Source organism: Eulemur rufifrons, chromosome 16 (genome assembly GCF_041146395.1).
Source record: "Eulemur rufifrons isolate Redbay chromosome 16, OSU_ERuf_1, whole genome shotgun sequence".
NCBI lineage: Eukaryota > Metazoa > Chordata > Mammalia > Primates > Lemuridae > Eulemur > Eulemur rufifrons.
Window position 1 is genome coordinate 3,836,635 of NC_090998.1, and position 20,463 is coordinate 3,857,097.

The 20,463-nt window shown below is 54.0% G+C and overlaps 1 protein-coding gene across 4 annotated transcripts in view; it reads left to right on the top strand.

The window, feature by feature from the left end:
* The first annotated feature begins 1,626 nt into the window (after window positions 1-1,626).
* The window catches only part of TSPAN9 (tetraspanin 9), a 189,545-nt gene continuing 170,708 nt past the window's right edge, over window positions 1,627-20,463 (top strand). For 2 of the 4 annotated variants that reach the window (XM_069490035.1, XM_069490036.1), the window contains exons 1-2: window positions 1,627-1,668; window positions 6,593-6,659. The gene's annotated coding sequence lies outside the window, so the exon portion shown is untranslated. Of the gene's footprint in view, window positions 1,669-6,592; window positions 6,660-7,025; window positions 7,069-20,463 lie in introns of all 4 variants that reach the window. The other 2 variants (XM_069490037.1, XM_069490039.1) reach the window with 2 other exon arrangements.

Here is a 20,463-nt window from a genome sequence, read left to right on the forward strand (position 1 = left end):
GATTCTGGGCTATTGCTGAGGGGATTCTTATCAGGTTTCATCCATCTCTAAGACTTCAAAATCCCACTATTTCAGATTTGCGTATCCTCTTTTAAAGTGCAGGAGGAAGCTAGCCTTTGTGGAGCACTCACCGTGCATCAGATATGCTTTTACCTGCATCGTCTCAGTGGGCACCTCCACCCTGTGGAATTGCTATTCTCATGCCCCATTCCACAGGTGAGCAGACTGAGGGCCCCAGAGGTCACAGCCCAGGAGAGGCAGAGGCTGGGTTCAGACAGGTGTGTCTGGCTCCAAAGCTCTGGGGCCGCCACCTCACCAGGCTGCTTCCTGCTGTCTTCACAGTGAGATGGTTCGCTGACATGCATGGCTAGCAAGTCTCTTTCCCTCTCTGAGCCTCAGTTTCCTTTTCTGGGAGCTGGGCATAGTTGGCAACATGTGCTAAGGGGGGCTGCCGCAGTGACTGGAGAGATCGGGGCCGGCGGGGGTTAGTCTGGGAAGATTTTGGGGCATTGAACAAGGTTTTGAAGGAAGTGAGAGTATTTCACTTGGTGGGAAGGGGCCATCAGGAGGACTGTGGGTTGAGTCTAACAGACAAAAACAAGGTGTGTATGAGGGGAGGAGGCCCAGGAGATGAGGGGAAACTGCTGGTCTAATTAAGGGAAAGCAGAGGGACCCTTGTGATTGTAGTCAGATTTTAAAAATTTGTCTCAAATCACACTTAGGGCCACTGTGATGCACGTGGGAAGCACAGAATGCATCTTTGATGACAGTAACGTTGAGGAGAAGAGATGGCGTTTTAGTGGTCTCTTTGGAAAGAAGTTGAGGCCCTCTGGCTTCAAGAATCCAGGCCTGGAAAAGCTTATAGGAAGCGCTAGGCCAGAGATGCCTCACTTGAGTTTCTCCTGCTTCAGTTCAGCCCCTCCGGCACGCAGGGCCCTTCAACACTCGGAGGCCCTGGGCTTCTGGGGAGGTAGCAGCTGCTCCAGCAGAGGTGTCTCCGGGCAGAGGTGTCGCCCGCGCTGTCGGCATTTCAAATAGTCCGCCTGCAGTACCAGGGGTGGGTTTCTTAGGGGTGGGGACGAGGAGGCCAGACAGCCTGGCATGGGGGAAGGGGGGGGAACGCTGAGACTCTGGCCAGGGCGACCCTTGGGTGCCGTGTGGACGCGGACCCAGGAGCGCTAACTGCCAGGCCCTCCCCCTGCCCCCCCAACCCTGGGGACGGCTGCAGCGTGGTAATAACACTTCGGATGAGGCGCCGATCCGGGAATCCGGGCGGCGGGGCGGGGAGGGAGGCTTCCGGAACCCCGAGAGGGCGCCCGTGCCCGCGGGCCGTGCGCTCGGCCTCGGCTCCCTCCAGCTCTAACGCGGGGCCCGGCGGGGGGAGGTGGCGCAGGACCCTGGCTCCCGCGCCGCTCGCAGCCCCGCAGCCCCGTAGCCCCGTCCCGTTCCGTCCCGCCCAGCGGCTCGCCCCTGCCCGCCCGCGTCCCTGTCGCCCGGCGCGGCCCGTGGGGCTCGCCCCGCCCCGCCCCGCGGCAGCCCCGCCCGCGGCCGCGCCATTCCCGGGCAGGCCCCGCCCCGCCGCCAGCTCCCCGGCCCGCCCCCCGTTTCCGCTGGCGGCGGCGGTGCGGGAGCTCGAGCCGAGCCGGGACCCCCAGTCCTGCGAGCGCGGTGAGCGCGGCCCCGCGGCGGGCGGCGGGCGGCGGGCAGGGGCTCGGAGCGTGCGGGGCTGCACGCACTCGGGCCGGCGCCGGGCGGGCTGGGCAAGCCCCCGATCTGGTCCCGAGAAGGGGAGCGGCCGGGACGCCCGGGGGAGGGGGCGCCCGGGAAGGTGGCCTGGGCCGGGCGGCGGAGGGGCGAGAGGACGGGGGACCGGGCCGGCGCCGTGGGAGGGGCGGGCAGCGGTCCGGGAAGGGGAAGATGTGTGCGGGGGCCCGGGCACCGAGGGGAGTGGGGTTTCCTAGGGGACGGCTCGGAGGAAGACCTTTTGGGAAAGGGGCTGCGGAGGCGTGGACGGCGAAGCCCAGGCGGAGGGATGGGAGGTCTGTAGGATGCAGCAGAAGGGGGAGACCGCCGACGCTGTGTCCAGGGCTGACCGTGTGGCCCAGTGGACTGGCTTGGGACAGTCCATACAAGCCCCCCAGGGAGGGCCAAGCGGCCTTAGGGCAGGGCTGGGATGCGGCCTGCAGACCCCGGACTCCCTACCGCTCCTTGGGCCACTGCTGGCAGATCAGCGCTCAGAGTGACAGGGCTTTGGCACACCCCGAGGTCCGAGATGTAGCCCATCTGTGCATTCAAGTTTGGGACTTTAAAAAACTTTCTTGTGGTAAAAAAAAAAAAAAAAATCCAAACAAGAAACTGGCTTGTTAAAAGAGCAAGATTTGTACTTGTGCATGTCACAACTAGAGTCTTGGATCTCCTCCCTCTTTGAGAAAGATACTGGTCTCTTCTACATCTTCTCCAGAATGCCTGTAGTGTCCAGGGAAGATTGAAGCTTGGGATAGTATGGGATCCCCTGGGCTGCGTTGACCTTTCCTCCGCAGCCCCCAAAATGAGGGTGAGAAGGCAGCAGCCACCTCTCTTGATTCAGAGAAGCAAACTCTCATTATGAGAGGGTGCCTTTCTGACTTGCAGCTGTCCCCTTCTCTGGGGTGGCTCAGGTATTTCCTCCTCCAGGAAGCTTTCCTGGACTAGTGGAGAAAACTGAGGACTCATGCCCTGACCCCTACATACCTGCCAGCTTCCTTCTTTCTGCTAAAAATAGCCACAGAGAAAGTTGTATGTATGTTTTGCCATAAAGATATGCAGTCAGTTGCTGTCATAAGTAATGGGAAGGGAGGAAGGGGATTATGGATAATTTCAAACAATGGCTGGACAAATCATTTATATTTAGCTAAGGAATGCAGCCAGAGGCAGACAATCACACCACTTCCCACCCTCTGCCTGGTCCTGGCGTGGCCGGTGCGGCTGGGCTGTGGGTTGCGGTGAGGGAAGGAATAGGACTGGGGTGGACAAAACTTGAAGTGTAATTCAGTTCTGCCCTCACCTACAGAAGATCTAGTGTGTGCGAAAGACCTACTGTGTGCAAGGCCCTGAAGAGCTGAGAGTGGACCAGAAGGAGCAGGATGTTTTTTTTGGTCCGACTTAATCAGATTTTAATCTTCTGGTGGGGCTCTTTAAATCTGTGAACAGATATTTAATATTAATAACAATAACTTGTGTTGATATAGTAATATATAGTTGGCCAAGTGTTTTCTATGACATTAGCTGCATGTAATTTTGATTCATATGTAATCTTATAAAGTTTATGCTACTTTTAATTGCCTTCTTAAAGGTTAGGAAAATAAAGCTCAGAGGAGAATAAATATCTTCTGTAGGTCACAAAGCTCCTTAAGTGAAAGAAGCTGGCTTCTGACCCCTCCTGCCTTGTGCTTTCTCTGTGCCATCTGCCTCTCTGCTTTTCTTTCATCCTGAGCCTTCCCTTTGCCCTGACACTGCTTATTTGTGCAATCTCGGGCAACTTACTGCCCTTTTCCAGCTCTCTGTTTTGGAGGGATGTTGGATTAAAATGTTTCTAGAGTCTCTTCCAGCATCAGATAATTAACAGAATAAGATATCAGCAGCCAATCAGTCAATATGTGCTTTCTTTTTAAAAAATTTTAATTGTGAAAACCACAACGTAAAATTTACCATCTTAACCATTTTTAAGTGTACAGTTCAGTTGCATTAAGTATATTTGCATTGTTGTGCAACAGATCGCCAGAACATTTTATCTTGCGAAGCTGAAGTTCTAGATCCATTTTCCCCTCCTTCCAGCCTCTGGCAACCACCAGTTTACCTTCTGCTTGGTGTGCTTTAGTAAGCTCCGACTATGTGCTTAGTAAATGCTGCCCTTGCGGAATTAATCAGGAGAGTTGTGAGAAGCGGTCCAGCTTAAATGGGAGCTCCTTGGGCCTGGGGTGGCTGACAGGAGTGTCCTCCCTCAACCCTGTGTCTGTGATCCCAGCACTGTTAAGGGAATGAGGGTGCCTTCACCTCTTCCAGCCTCAGCTTCCTAATTGCAAAACGAGGATGACAATACCAAGTTCTCAGGGCTGTGGGAAGGAGCTATGAGATAATGTATGTGAAGCGCGTAGCTTAGGGCCTCAGATACAGCAGGTGTACAGTAAATGGTGGCTGTTATTTATAACCTAGCTGGGGAGACTGGACTGATACGCTTGGAACAAGAGAGGACAAGACTTCTTTTCTTCCCCCATGAAGGCCCAGGCCTGCTGTGGTGGTTGTCCCCACTGACTAAGAGGGAGTGGATCCAGTCCAGGTGCTTCGCTTGGCACTCAGAATCCTCCCTACCTGGCCCAGCCTGCCTGGCGAGCCTCACCTCCCACTCTGCTCCCGCCAGGAGCTCGGCTCTAGCCACGCTGCTCTCCCAAGTGTGCTTTTTGCTCATTCCTTCTCGGCCCCTTAGTGCGTCCCCTTCCACTCTCCTGGAATGCCCTTCCCCGTTCCATCCTCCCCTCCTTCAGGACCTGCCACATCTGAGCTCCTGTCATGGAGCGTTCCCAGGCCACCCATGCCAAGCAAACCTCTTTGTCCTTGGAACTCCTCTGGCATTTTCCGTCTTCACTTGTCTCCTGCCTTTTATGCACCTCTTTGGGTGATTCTTTAGTGAATTCCACAAACGGCGTGGGGTGTGTGTGTGTGTGATATATACAAGAGTCTGTGTGAGTTCTGATGATGCAAAAATAAAAAGGGTAAAAGTCCCTGTCTTCGTGGGGCTTATAATCTGTAAGAGGTTAGACAGGGGTCCAAGAAATGATAATCCGAAGTACAAGGCAAGTGGCTTCTGAGAGCACAGTGTTGTGTGGGTTCAAACAGGGAGATCAGTTACCCTGACGGGGGAGCAACACTTCACACAGCAGGCAGTGGTGGACACAAACCTGGAAGGGTGGCTTGCATTTCGGCAGAGGGAGGACCCATCAGCCCGAGGACAGGTGCTGAGGGAGTACTGGGGTATGCGAATGGGCCAGGGGGGCCAGTGCGTGGGACGTGTGCAGGGAAGCTGCTAGGGAAAAGGCTGGGCAAGTAGACAGTGGCCATGTTGCCGGTGGCCTCAAATCTCCAGCCAAGGAACTCCATCTGTCCATTCATTCATTCAGGAGAAACTGAGTGCCCACCATGTGCAGGCATTAAGCTGGTGCTGTGGGGACAGCAGTCAGCTTTGGGGGCCCTGGAAACTATGCAAGTTTTTGAGTAGGGGTTACAGAAGCAGGGCTAGGCTTAAGGAGGGTGAGTCTGGGGTCTGAAGAGGGGAAGTCAGGTGGGGAGAGTGACTGGGCAGGTGAGGAGTGGTGAGCAGGCAGTGACCCCCAGTAGGATCAGGATCGGTGGAAGTAGGGTGGGGACCATTGTGAGCTGATTGGCTGGAGTGGTGGGGAAAGGGTGAAGGAGATGGAAGGCGACTGTGAAAATGCCATGTCCTTTGCTGTTTCCATTCCATCCTTCCCCTCCTTCAAGACCCTGGAGAGGGTCATTCTCTCCTGGCCCGATTTAAGGAGCTTATAAATCAAAAGTGAGGGCAGAGGGGCTCACATCTGAGCTCCTTTGATGGAGCATTCCTGGTCACCTGTCCCAAAAAAACCTCTTTTTCCTTGGAACTCCTCTGGCATTTTCTGTCTGCACTTGCCTCCTGGCTTTTATGCACCTCCGTGGGTGATTCTCTGGTGCATTCCACGCACTGTGTCTGTGTGACATATGATGAAAGTCCAACCTGATTTTAAACCCCTCCCGGGCATGGGTTCTAACGGCCTTCAATGATCCCCGACCCTGCACTCAACTGCTGAGAGGCACGGGACAGAGCAGGCACAGTGTGGGCCCCTGACGTTCTTATGAATCATGTACCTTCTGGAATACCAGATTCGCGTCCACAGCAATGTTTGTGCCCAGGCTGGGCTTTCTCTGGAGTCGTTTCCGCAGAGAGTCAAGTGTGTCATGCATATATCCTCACTCCCCAAGTTAGCTGCCCTTTCACCTTCTGCTGCAGTTTTGTCTCTTCCTGGATGGCCATTTCCAGCAAGTGTTCACTGTCCTGTGAGAGCAGCTTTGGGTGGTAGAGATGAGAACGGCAAGCCGCCTGGGCCTTCACACCAGCCTCACAGCCAGTGTGAACCAGACGCATTTCTCACTAAAGTTGTGTACACTTTTACATATCTTGAAACCTTGGGTCACTGGTGAGTGGTCACAACTGTAAATGTTAAACCCTTGGATGCCAGGAGTGTAGCTCAGGCACGGCAGATAGGTGGTGTGGACTCTGCTACTTCTGTAACTGCCCCTAGCAGACATCACTAATCGATTGCTGCTGTTTTTCCTGCAGAGCAGGGCTTGGGTTCTACTTATAATGCTTTGGGTACCCACCACCAGCTGAGTGGGATTGGCACAGCAGCTAGACCTGTTTGCCATTTCTGGCTTTCTCCATTTGTTGAATGAATAGGTTCTTGGTGGGAGACTCCTGCTCCAAAAAGTGGTCATTGCTGGACAAAATTCACCCTCGAGTGGCTTCATACCAAAGTGATGACCTAATTTTTTTATTTTCCTGCAGGAATATCTTGGGATCTTCTCTTACTTGTCAGCCACCAAAGTGATTACAGGAAATTGAAAGAAAACAGGTCAGTGTCAGTCTGGACCTATTGTGTCGTAGGGCCTCTGAAAGTCTGTGTGTTATAAACTCTGTGGCCAAGCACAGTGGCTTATGCCTGTAATCCCAGCACTGAGAAGTTGAGGTGGGAGGATCGCTTGAGCCCGGGAGTTCGAGGCTGCAGTGAGCTGTGATTGCGCCGTTGCATTATAAACAAACTCTGTCTAAGGTCAAGGTCTTGCTTTTTTCACTGTGGGTTGGGGAGGATAGAATAGGATGTTGACATTTCCTAAGTGCCCCTCTGCCCTCACTTTTGATTTATAAGCTCCTTAAATTGGGCCAGGAGAGAATTACTCTCTCCAAACTGTTTCATTTTCTTTCTTTTTTCTTTTTTTAGCTCAACTCTATGGAATCCTCCCATTTCTGATTGGTGGCTGACGGTACTCTTAGATTCTTTCTGGGCCTCCCCATTTTGTAGAGGAAGCCTAGGGAGAGGCCTGTAGCTTCCTGCTTCCTGTCTCCTCCCAGCAAGCTTGGAAGTGAGGGTGGAGGGGCCTCCCACCAGCAGGCCAGAAAAGAAACTGTGAACCCTGGCCAGCCCTCGTGCCTCCATTCCTCTATACCTACGTGGCTGCCCGAATGCCCCGGATCCTCTCCCTGCTCTGCCGGGCTCCTGGGCTCTTGCTGGGGGCTTATTCTTTGTCCCTAGGCTTGCACATCCAGGGCCTGCTGAGCTGCAGTGGACCAGAGCTGGGCCGGGTGTGGATGGTGCAGATACAGGTTCCTTGGGGTGCTGCTTACAGACTGAGGCCTTTTTGTGTTTTAATTTATGTGCATTTTATCCCTGTGGCTTCTCCCTGCTGGGTGATTTGTCAATCGCTTGGCTTCTGTGAACCCAGTGCTGTGGCTGGCAAGGAGGGAGAGGGGCAGAGTGGTGCTGGCTGGTGGTTTATCTTGCCAAAAGATTCCCTTGTCTGTGAGTTCCAGTAGGGATTATTTAGTGGCCCAAGAGTGGCCTCAAATCTCTTACTGTCCTGCCATGCTTAGCCCGTTATACTTAGGATGCTGGTATTCATATTTGTCATCATCATCGGCCAGTTTTAGGCCCTTTACATATATCCACAACTAATTTAATTTAATCATACTAAGTTGTCATTTAAATCTCAGTTAACTTTCACAAGAGTCCCTTGAGGTGGCTATCATTTCTTTACAGCGGCAGCGGCGAAGGCCAAGAGGCCCTCTCCAGCGTTAGGTGGCTGCTGCCAGGTGCTCGGACTGCAGGGCCTGCCTTTCTTACCGCGGCCCTGGGAATCCGCCGGGTCCCTCCCTGAGCCTGCGGGGAGGAATGTGTAAGCTCCCATTTTAAGTCCTCCTCCCTCCTCCCCGGGGCCTGCATGGGTGTCTGCTTTCATTCTCGCAGCTCTGGGATTTGGGGCACCGCCTGTCGTTGGACTGTGCATTGCAGCTGGGTACAGGGGCCTGGGCTGAGGAAAATCCGTCTGGTGAAGATCAGGTGGCAGAAGGGGCAGGACCTGAGGACAAGGGCATGACAGTCCCGCTGCGCGGCACGGCCTGCGCCATCACAGAGCCTGTGGGGCCTGCTCCTGGTGGCCCTGCCGGACAGTACTTGGTGGGGAGCTCCCCAGGGTGCCTGCCTGGCCCTGGGGAGACAGACAGCTCCTGACATCGCTAGCCATTTCCAGCCAGGTGACCAAGCGAGGGAGACCTGAGCGAAGGACTTTGCAGACAGGAAGCTTATCCGCTCCCATGGCCCGTGGCCTCCGAGGGCTTTGGTTTTGCCATTCTTGTCATGCTCTTGAGCCTCTGGAATGTGACCAGCTCTGGGGTGGGAGGTCCTCCTGGCTCTGGCTCCTGCCTCTAACTGCGGTGTGACCTTTGGCAGGCTAATTGCTTTCCTAGGCCGGTATCCTCACCCGCAGGGCTGAAGGCTGGGTGATCCATTGCCGAGGTTCCTTTTGGCTCGAAGCGAAGCAGCCAAGGGGGCATGCCTGGTTTGTGGCTTCCAATCCTGCAGCTTCCCTGATTCTTCTTCCTCTGGCCTGGAGGTGGACTGCAGAGGAAAGCATGAAGTTAATGAGTAAACTGGAGGCTTTGATTTCTGATAGGAGCCAAGGGGTGCGGGCAGAGGTTGCTTACGGAGATGGTTGCCCCACACTCCTTGTCGGGTTAGGGTTAGGGGTCTGCTGCCTGATTTCGTCCTATACTGAGGTCCCTGCTGCTACTCTCATTTTAACTCTCTGCCTCCTGCCTGGTGCAGTGAAGAGTTAGAAGTCTCCATTGCTGGACTCCAGCCCTACAAGTTAATAATTCCAGCGTCAGTCTTAGCCACTGCATAATGAACTGAAACTGCCTGGGTGCAGGAAAGCTTCTCAGCCCTTTCCCTGCTCTTGAACCAAAAGCACAGACACTCAGCTTGAACTAGGCTGGGGCTCCTGAGAATGGGAGATGGAGGAGCCCCCCTGCCAGCTTCGTGTTCTTCATGCCCTGCGTGTCTCAGTCTGCACTCTGGAGCCCAATGTCGAGTTTTTTGGACATTGTTCAGAATTACCTGTGCCTTTGAGTTCACCACACCCCTGCCGGCCCACCTGTGTCTTTCCTCACCCCCACCTTACAGTGGGAGGCTGGAATTGATGAGGCACTGAGTGTTCACTTCCTGAGAGCCTTGTGGCCGGTTCTCCTCTCAGTGGCCACATGTGCTAAAGCCTCTGACCTGGTGATGGGAACAGGAAAAGATGGGTGGAGAGTGGTCCGGGGGTCTGAAGAGGCAGGAAGCTCAGCGGGTTTCCCCTGGAGTCTCCCCGCTTGTTGGGAAGGCTTGGCTGTCACTGCAGGAAGGCTGGAGGGCCCCGTGGTCTCTGGTGCAGGATCTTGGTGAGGCCTTGGACTGGGCCCTGGTAGCTTAGGGCTGCTGCTAACCCTTACAGCACCTTTGTGCAAATTTAGAAAATGGCCCTTCTTCAGGTTACAAACAAAAATTAAAGTGAATATATTATTGTACAACTGGAACAAAGTCTAACTCTGCCTGGGGCAGCCTCCTTGGGGCCTGGTGGGTGGTGACCTTGGCTGTGTGCACACTTGTGGACATACCTCCCCCAGTCATGGGGCGCACGTGTTTCTGGCAGCGTACACAATCTGGTCCTTCCACTCCCAATGAGGGGATTTGTCAGGTTCAGAGTTGGGGAAAGGGCCTCTGAGAGCAGTGGATGGTGAGGGAAGTGATGTCGGGGTGGGGGATACTCAGAGCAATGTTGGAACAGGGTACGGCGTTGCACACGTGTGCGTGTGTGTGTGTGTGTATGTGTGCGCGTGCGCTCGTCCTAGCATGAGTGTGGGTGGGTGTGCCCGCGTGGGTGTGTGTGGGAGGGTGTTCTCCCGCATTGTTCTGGGACTCAGTGGGGAGCCCACCTGTGCCCTCTCCATAGGTCCGTATGTACCTGTGGTGTGAGCGCCTCTTCCTTAGCGGGCAGGTAAAGCCTCAACACAGAAGCTGGTAGCCCTGTCTGTGCGGCCTCTCCTCTGGCCACCTGCCACAGTGTTGGGACTCAGCTCCCCAGCAAGCCCTAGGGGGTGGTGCCAGGGATTGAGGGAGCAGATCCTGCCTCAGCAAGTCCCTGATCCCCCTCTGGGCCAGGCCTGATGGGAGGGCTCAGAAGGGTAGGGTGCCTGGCTGCGTTTGAATGGCTCATGTATTTCTGGGTGTGTGAACATGCAGAGTGACATGTTTTGTTTTGCAGAAAATGAGGTAGAGGTCTGAGCTTGCAATTTTCCACTTGTCTCAATCCTGGAAGATTCTGAACAGCTTTGTTTAAAAACTGGACATGTATATTGCAGAGACCTGAGTGAGGAAGAGCTCTTGGGTCCCCCAGGAAGGCAATTAGGTTTGAAGCCAGAGTTCGGATTTGTTGACTATTGCGAGTGCTGTCTGCAGCATGTGGGACCACCTGCGTGTGTGCGCGTGTGTGTGTGTTTGTGTGTGGTGGGGGCGCTACAGCATCACCCATGGCGTGAGTCACTCTAAATTAGCAGCAGTTCAGATTGGCTTCCACTGACTTGCTGTTAGGGATGGGTGGGGTTGGGGAGGAAGCTCTGGGCCGGGGCCGTTAGCCACCATCCAGGCTGTGGGCGACAGGGAGAAAAGGGGGTTGGAACTGCCTGTCTGGGCCTCCCCTGCGGGCCAACCTCCTGCTCCACCCAGGCCATGCCCACCTCCACCCCAACCTCAAGTTCCCCAGCCACCCCTGTGGCCACTCAGAGAGCCCCCTCCTTCACCTCCCCAATCCCACTCCTCCCCCGGCCCCAGCCCCGTTGTCCCTGAGTTTCTCTACGGATCCCCAGAGAAAGTTCCACCCAACCCTGCCCTTGATGGGGCGGCGTCCTGCATAGTTCTCCCTGCACTGGGGCACTGACTGCTCCTTACAGGAGACCGTCACAGCCACAGCCCGGCCACCAGCAGGGGAGGGGGAGGCACCTGGGAGCCCCGGCTTCAGAGGCTGTGGTGGGGAGCTCGTATTTGTCCCTGAGCGGTGGAATGAGGGGATGAAAAGGGACGTTATAGGAGAAATTAGCTTGTAGCAGAATGCAAGGTGAATTTTCTAAAAGCATCTTTTTGCAAACCCTTTTTTTGGGTTGCAAAAATAGTACAAACTGATTATAATATTCGAACATTACATAAACTGCAGAAAAGGAAAATCTCCTATAATGCTACCCTTCAGACAAAACCACTGATGATACTTTGGTTTGTATTCTTCCCTATATTTTTATGATAGACTAGCATCCAGCCATCCACCTGTTTATCTTCTCAGTTTCCGTAATAGAATCGTTTTCGACTTAACCATTTTGCCACTTCTCTAGTCATCTTTGCACGTGGGTGCGTGCGGAGCGACCTCATTCTTCTCAATGGCTGCACAGACTTGCTGAATGGGTTTTGTTTCGATTATCTATGCTGCATAATACGCCACCCCAAAATTGAGTGGATTAACACAACCACCCTTTTATGTGCTCCCATACCGTGGGTCAGCCATCCGGGCTGGGCTCCGTGGTCTCGCCTGAGCTTAGTAACGCGGTGGCGGTCAGCGGGCGGCGCTGCGGGCCTGGACTGTGCGAGAGAGCTTCACTCACACGTCTGGCGGGTGGTGGCTCGCGGCTGGGCCTCTCCCCTGCTGTGTGGTTTCCCACTGTCAAGGAAACTGGCCTTTTAGGTGAAGACAGAATCTAGGAGACCTCTTGACATGGAGGCCCTGAAGCCTCACCATTACGGTATCCGCCGACTGCGGGGGAAAGCAAGGCACAGGACCGGCGAACCTCGGGGGTGAGCAGAGGCTCCACCTCTTGGTGAGAGGACTGGCCACCTCACGTCAAAGGGATGTGTGTTCAGCGAGGGGAGGGCATGGGTGTGCAGTCCCTCCCAGTGCCTGGGAGCAGGAGAGTCAGAATATTTGCAAATGGACTCCACAGATCTTTGGAAGATTATGCAAGCCCCTTCTCTTCCCAGCCCACTGTTGCCCCCAGATGAGTCAACCAGGGAAATTGGCAAGGGCAGGACACTTAATCTGCATGTTGGGTTAGAGCATCCTTTGAGGTGGGTTGGGGGTGGTGGGCGGCTGGTGCTGGGAGAGGTTTGCGCTTTGTAATGGACAGTGTCTCCTGCCCCAGGGTGCCAGAGCTGTAGCAGGGGAACCTTCCTGCCCTCTGAAAGCTGCCAAGAGCTTGGCTTCTTGGTACCTGCTGCTGATTTTCATGGCACCTCTGAAAAATGAGTCAGAGAGTAACAGGTCATTAACAAAGCCAGGTGGGCACCCCAAGCCCAGGCCTCTGCTGGGATTTCATTCTTTCATTTACTCAACAATACTGCATGGACTGTCGCCCACGCTCCTCCCCGTCCCGACCTAACCTCAGGGGTAGAATAAGAGGGCCTGGGTCTGTGTGATTCACAGACTTCGCTTTTCCTTCTCAGGCAACTCACAATGGATTTGACATGTGACTTCCCAAAAGGTGTTGTTTTTATAGTTTTCTCACCTGGCTTGGTGGCTCTTCCTTTCCTGTGAGATGTCACCAGGGGCAGGAGGAGGTAAGGGGAGGCAGGTGAGGGGCCAGCAACGTGTCCTTAATGAATCCCGAGTCCCAGGGCGGAGGCTGCTGCGGTGGAGAAGTTCTCCCCCGCACTGGTCACGCGTCAGACTCGCCTCTCCGGGATCCGAGGCGGACCAGATACAGCACACTGTCCTCGCACGGCAGCGCCTGTCATCCGCCCGGCAGTGTGTGCGTTCCTCAAACAAGAGCAAAGGCAGGGTGGGCTTTCATATTTGAAACCCCTTGGTGTTCTATTATCTCCCCCCCTCTCTCTGCATGTCTTGGGAAAGAAATGTTTTGTGGCTGAAAAGGTTCGCTGTCAAGCGTCCCGCACCCCCACAGCTCAGCTCTGGGCCGTTCTCACCTGTGCTGAGGGAGAGCCGTGGCACTCAGTGACAGGCTGCAGTGGGAAGGGAGCACTGCCTGGCCCTGGGCCCCACTTGGGAGCTCCCCGATGCATCCGGGCAACTTAGGGGTGCCAGCATTGTGCTCCTGTTGCAGGATTAATAAATCTGACCAGCTTCCAGGCTTCACACTTACCAGCCTCAGTGCTGATGACAACGTGTGATGCTGACTCTGCAGGCGTTTGAGAGATCTGGCATCACAGGCAAGACGAGAAACCTCAGCAGCTCCTTTTGGCCAAGGGATTGGAAAAACGGGATGGAGGGCCTCAGCCTACTCCAGATGTGCTAATTTGAGGCATTTAGTAGGTAAATTCCCCATAAACGAAGACCCAGGAGGCCCGCTCTGATTCCTAACTTCTCTGCTCACTCCACGGCCCCGTTGTTGGTTCCCCATGGCTGTGAGAGTGGATTAAAACGTCAGCGTGCTCAAGGGTGAGACTGTCACCGAGACAAGTAATTATTGAGCACTTTGATTCCTCAAGGGCCTGAGGTGTCTTTTGGCCCAGGTGCACTGAGTGCTAGCAGAGCTTCAGCCACGTGTAGGGCAGGTCAGTCTCAGCCCTGTGTGTTTGTGACCACCAAGCGCCTATTTCTGTTTTATCCATTTCTCTTGTTTCCCCCCAGAGTTTGGTCCCATGGCACCTGTGGCCCCCAGGAGTGGGCTGTGAGGGCAGCAAGCCAAGTAGGAAGGGGTGAAATTGCTGTAAAGGCGGCCGGAGCCTTGCGTAGGACCCAGAGCAGATGCCTGCTATGACCCAGCTAGGAAGTGTCACTGCCAAATTTGACATAAAAAATGATATTACCCGGTTTCATCATTTACCTTACCCACTGCTTATCCAAGTGACTCTCACCTGTTTAATAAATTCAGATGTCCCTGTGAGGATAGGGATGGCTCTTCCCTGAGCATGCCCAGGGGACCATGCCTTGGCTCTGAGGACTGTTCTTTGGGAACACAGCAGCGGCAGCATCTCTGGCGTAGGTGTGTGGCTTTCCCAGAGGGGCCACACTCAGCTAGCGGAGAGGGAGGTTAGAGACGGGTGGGTAGGCAAGGCTCACGGCCACCATACCAGGGCTGGGTGAACTGGTGGGTGCTTCAAGCCTGCTCGTGGCCTGGACTCTACAGGCTGGAAAAGATGGGCAGGGTGGGCCTCTGCCTGCGAGGAGCTCACATCGTGATACTCGGATTGAACCCGACGGGGGGAAGCCTTCTGAGCCCTGGAGCTGGAGGAGCTGAAACGTTCACATTGTCTTCTCCTCTGCAAACACTGCTGGGGCTGCCGGCCTTTGGGATGCGAATGCTAATTGTAGAACACACTGTACGCCAAGAGGGGAAGCCACTTTGGTTTCCTGGGTGCACATCACAGCTAGCTCTGCTGGTGCTGTGCCCGTCACCTGAGGTGGGTGGCCTGACTCTCTCTTTGTGAGCCAGGAGTTGGGGGCAATTGGCTCCTGAGTTTGAGCTCCCCCTGCTCCCTGCTCTGGGGCAAGGGAGAAGGTGGAGGGGGATTCTTTAGACAGCAGAGCCTTTCTCCGTTGGTGGGGGGCCGCATTCCCTGAACCAGATACATTGAGCTTTGTGCTCTGAGATTCTGGCTAATGGGCTGGAGGAAAGAAGAGACTTGGAGAGGCAGGGTCTGGTCTCCTGCTCACCCATAACAGCCAGTCAGCCTCCGAGCACCTTCAGGGCAGTGGGAGGGAGTCAGCTGCACACCCTTACCCCGCTGCCCAGGCTAAACAGGGCTCAAGGCTGCCCGACACCACCCCCTGCCCCAACCGTGAGGTTCTGTGGGGGTGGGGGAGGGGGTGGGGGATCTAGTGCCTGGCACACAGTAGGCCTCAGCCCATATTTGTTGATGGGAAATAGGAAGGGGAGAGTGAGTTACAAATATGGAAAGGAACTCAGTGGGCCAGCCACAGTTTGAGGGATGGAGGGGAAGACACCGCCTCCTCCTTAACATTTCAGTGGCCTGAGTTCCTGCCATTAGGTATTTGTTCTTCTGGAGGCTCTTTGGTCTTCAGGAGTCTTCTCAGTGTGCAGCTGTGGCAGTAGCTCAGCGCGGCCTTTAGGGGTGACATCTAGAGGCAGGGCCGGGCCACCCGCAGCCCCCTGCCTTTTCCTGCCTTGCCCAGCGTTGCCGCCTAAGCAGTTATTCCTTGGCCTTTTCCTCTTGCAGGAATTTCGGCAGAGAGGACTCCAGGGACCTCCCCACCCCTTCAGAGCTTGACAGTTATTGCCCAGAAACCCTCACAGGAACTCGCAGGACAAAGGCGCAGTTTGAAAGCAGCACGTAGGAAGGCGGTTTCTATTTTGTGGTGGTGGGTCCCTGTCTTAAATCAAATACGTCTAATACGTTCCTGGTTCGTGGCAGGAAATGAAACGCAGGTGCTGCCATGTTCTAGACCCGTGGGGGACCCTGGCGGTTCTGACCCTGCAGCCAGGCCTCCCACCCTCCGGGACTCCAAACTGTGTCCTTGCTGCCTGCAAGAGAACTGACTTACAGGCCCAGGACTCTGCGCCCTCGCCGGTGTCCTTGTGTCGCAGGGGTGTTTCTTAGTCTCTCCTAAGTCTCTCTTGTGGGACATTATCACCGTGCTCCTTCTGAAGAGCAGAGGGCTTGATTTCCCCTTCGCTGGCGCTTTTCCCGTTGTCTCACTGCCTGGCACCTGGTGGACACTCAAATATTTTTTGAATGAATGAACACTGCACTTGTGGTCTAAAAAGAGATGTGTCCCTAATCTCATCCATCTCCTCGGGACACTTAGGCCACTTACTTGCTTTAAAACCATCCGTCTTCACAATCGCAGGGCTTTGAAACACCTCGGGAGAGGAGGCCGGGGTCTCTTCCTAAGTAGGAGCTCCTTGTTCGAGTGTCCCCAGGCCTTGGCGGGGGGCGGGGGGGGGGGGTGGTGGTGCCACTTTTCCCAAAGAGGTGGAGGACCTTGTGCCTAGGAGTGTCACAGCTGAGGGAACTAAGGCTGGTTTTCCTTGCATTTCCGCGCAGGGGAGGCTGGAGCCGGGCTGCCTAGACTCTGACCTAGATTCTGTCGCTTCTGCCCCCCTCTCCCACCCCTGCCTGCTCCTGTCTTCCTCAGCTCTGCCCGGGCCCCTCAGGGGTGACCTCACGGAGCCTGTGGGCAGCTCTGGAGGAAAACACGCACGCACCCAAAATGGCCAAATCCATGAGGACTTGAGAGAGGCACGTGTGGGGTTATTTTGGGTTTGGTGGGCCGGGCTCAGATCGCTCTGGCATTCCCGGCCGGCCACCAGCCTCTCAGAATTGACCAGAATGGAAGGACGATAAAAATCGAGGTTCCAGGAATAGCCCAAGAATTTGCTCATTCTTAACCTCTGGGAAGAGATGCTGCCCAACCCAGAGCCCGCAGGGAAGATGGGGCTGAGTGGGGGGACTGTGGCAGGGGGTGGGGAGAGAAGGAAAGTTCAAGCCGATTTCCTCTTCCTTCCTGTTACTTTCCTGGAGGAAGGGGTGGCAAGCACAGTGTGGCTCAGGGTCAATCTGATAAGGGAGCAGGATTTAGAGCCCAGAGGAATGTCCTCCCCCCCACCCCCAGCCCCATGCCTGCCTCTTGGGGATTCTTAGTAACAGCCATGGGCTAGCTTGGTGGGTCAGTCTCTGCATCTCTCGTCCGTCTCTATTTCTCTGTCCTTCTCAGACTGAGGGCAGGCTGGGGACAGCTCCAGCCTTGAGTCCTTAGGGAGCCCTGCTGTCTTCCTCCCTTCCCCAGAGTCAGGTGGAGAAGCACTCTTTGCTGAGTGCACACGCGGGAAGCTACACCGACCACCTCCTCAGTGGAAGTTCAGGAGCTCAGCGACGCTGGGCTTCTGTCTGTGCCTTGAGCCAGGGTGGATCTGTGGAGGCAGCACGTGTCGACCAGAGCGGGGCAGGGTACCAGGGCGCCGTGGGACTGTGACAGGCAGGGTGGGTCAGCAGAAAGGGCAGCACACTGGGAGTCAGGAGCCCCAGTTGGCCTTGGGCAAGTCATATTACTTCTCTGGGCCCTGGATTGTTTTCATCTGTAAAGTACGGGCTTTATGATCCCTGAGGTAATTTCTGGCTTAAGAATTAATTTGATTCCAGCAGTCACAGGAGAAAGAACCTCCTGAGATGGGTCGGATGTTTTCGTTCCGTCTGTTTTTGTTGCAAATGAGGTCCACCCTTGGGCCCCATCTCAGCTGGGTTGGCCTCTTAACGGGGGGGGGGGGGGGGGGGGGGGGGGGTGGACAGGCCGAGGGCTCAGATGTCACAGCTGCATCTCAAACCTCTCTTCTGTTCTCGGTACCCTCTGCTTAGGGAACTGCAGTCTGCCTTTAGTTTCAAAAAATCAGTTGCACTTGTCTAGGACAAGGTGGTTCACCCCTTGGCCTGCAAAGGGGGGTCCAAGGGACTGCTCCCCTCAGGGCCTCATTGTTCCCCACTTGGAGCCCCTTTGTCCTTTTTGTTACTGTAATGCCAGGTTACTTGTTCTTGTTGTCTTTGGTATGATCTATCTTGCTTGAAATGCCTCCCTCCATCCTGCATTGTTTTAGCAAATTTGAAAATTAGTTCGGCCCTTGTTTCTTTAAGTATTTTCCTGTCCCCATTTCTCTCTCTCTTCTTTCTGGAATTCCAATTATATGTATATTAGACTGTTTGATGCTGTCCTATAGGTTGTTGAGCTATGTTAATTTTTTTGTCTTTTTTCTTTCTGTGCTTCATTTTGGATAGTTTCTATTGTTATGTCTTTCAAGTCTTCCGTAGTGTCTAATCTGATGTTAATAATTCCCTCTAGTATACTTTTCATTTCAGATATTATATTTTTCATCTCTAGAAGTTCTATTTGAGTCTTTTTAAAAAATGTATTTTCTTTCTCTCTTCATCATGTTTTTATCTTCTACATTCTGGAACATATGGAGCATACTTACAATACTTGTTTTTTCATCCTTATCTACTGGTTTCATCACCTCTATCATTTTGGGGTCTGTTCTATTGATTGATTTTTTTTCTCCAGTTTATGGGCCATATTTTTCTGCTTCTTTGAATGCCTGCTCATTTTTGACTGGATGCTGGACATTGTGAATTTAATGTTGACGGGTGCTGGGTTTTGTTATTTCTCTTTAAATAGTACTGGACTTTATTCTGGCATGCATTTAAATTACTTGGGATCAGTTTCATACATTTGAGGTTTGCTTTTAAGCTTTGTTAGGGAGGCTCCAGAGCAGCCCTTAGTCTAGGGCTAATTTAGCCTCACCCCAAGGCAACACCCTTCTGAGGGCTCCACTGCATGCCCTGTGTGTTTTGAGGTCTTTCTGCTCTCACTGGTGGCATGTGAATTCTCGCCGGCCCTTTGTGTGCTCCACGGGTTATTTGGCCTTTGCTTTCCAGGGGTTCTTTTCTCCATCTTGTGGAGTGTCTGTCATTCCACGAGTAGGCAGACCAGCCAGAGACTGCAGGCTACTCTTCCACAGGTCTCTCTGCGCTCGCTCTCTGCAGTCCCCTCCTCTCGGGTATTCGGCCCTAAAAATCCCAGCTGCTGCACTCTAATTCTGTCTCCTCGACTTGGTGAGACCTCTGGACTCCACTTGAATCCCCCCTCTCTGGGCTGCTGTCGGGAAGCTGTCTCCGGGCAGTAAGCTGGGCCATTGTAGGACTCACCTCTCTTGTTTCCCTTCTGTTGGGGATGACAGTCTCGTGCTGCCTGTTGTCCAGTGTCTGAAGTAGTTTCCCGTGTTCTTTCCGGTTTTTTTGTTGTTTAAGGTGAGAGTGTAAATGCAGACCTGCTGCTTCACCATGGCTATCAGCAGGAGTCTGTGTTGTTTTAAGACTCACCCCACGCATCATCTCCTTCCTTGGTGTCATCCTTCCCTACGGGGTAGGTGCCTCCAAGTAAGTACCTCTATAAGACGCCTTAAGCAGCACGTTCTTTTCCCCATGATTTTTTTTTTTTCTTCTGAAAAGAGTCTCACTCCGTCACCCTGGCTAGAGTGCAGTGGTGTCATCATAGCTCACAGCAACCTCAAACTCCTGGGCTCAGGTGATCCCCCTGCTTCAGCCTCTGGAGTAGCTGGAACTATAGGCACATGCCACCATGCCCAGCTAATTTTTCTATTTATTTGTAGAGGTGGGGACTCACTCTTGCTCAGGTTGGTCCTAAACTCCTGAGCTCAAGCGATCTCCCACCTCTGCCTCCCAGAGTGCTGGGATTACAGGTGTGAGCCACTGGGCCTGGCCCTTTTCTCCCTAATTTTATCTGGTTTTGTTTTTTATCTAAGTTGGCTGTCTCCTTGAACACAAAGATGACATGACATTTTTCTCATTATGCCTTGTACCCTAGCTTAGGGCTTAGCATGTAGTAGGCAGCTAATGTTTGTTGACTGACTATACAAATGAGAATAAATGAAAGAAAATCTAAGCTAACCATGCCATGTGGTCGCTAAGAAGCACAGCACCATTGTGGGTGTGGCACTTGGCTCACGGTCACCCCACATCTGCAGCATTGGGCTTACTTAATTCTGGTTGGGACACTGGCAAATCTGAAGTCATCCGGGGAGGGTGACTATGAGGGTGGAAACTATACTGCATGGAAACTAGATGAGGATTTGGGAATGTTCATTTTGTCTGGAAATTATTTTCATGGAATGCTATGGGAGAGGGGCACAGTAACAATCTTACAGCAAATGTAGGTTTGAGGGCCCAACCTCGCCCCATGGGAGAGGGGTTCCAGGGGATCAGATCTGGGTCCAGGTCCAGGAGGAACTTTCTAACAGTCGAGCCGTCCAGCAGAGACATGGGTACCTAGGAGGTAGTGCGCTCCCCATTGCTGTGGGGATTCCAGCAAAACCCACGTATGTTGGTCGTGGACTTTGTGTTGGGGGGCGTGAGGTTAGATGTAATGTTGCATGAGATAACTTCCTAGATACCATTCCGCTTGGTTCTAAGTCCCGCTGCCCCTGAAGCCCTGTGATCCGTCTCGCCTGGCAGCCTCCCATGCCCAGCCTACACATGCACGTTCAGAAAACACACCTGGAGTGTGCTCCGTGCGACTGTTCTGTGAAACAGCATCCCCTCGTCCTTCTTTCTTGCCTAGTGTGGATTTCTTCTCAGGGCCTCGTGGACTCGTCACAGCCACCCAGGGTCTGTGCTTGTCTCCGTCACTCTGACTGCAGCCTGATGGGCTCCCCTTGACCTGGGCTGGCCCCGTGTCTGTGCCTTGTCCCATTGTCTGCTGTGTCTGGACACACAGTGCCTTTGAGACAGAGGGCGACTCTGGTTAGCTCATTGTTCTGCCCCTCCTTGCCACCCACACGGTGGCCTGGGAGTCTCTCGGCAAAGGCTGGCAGCCTGG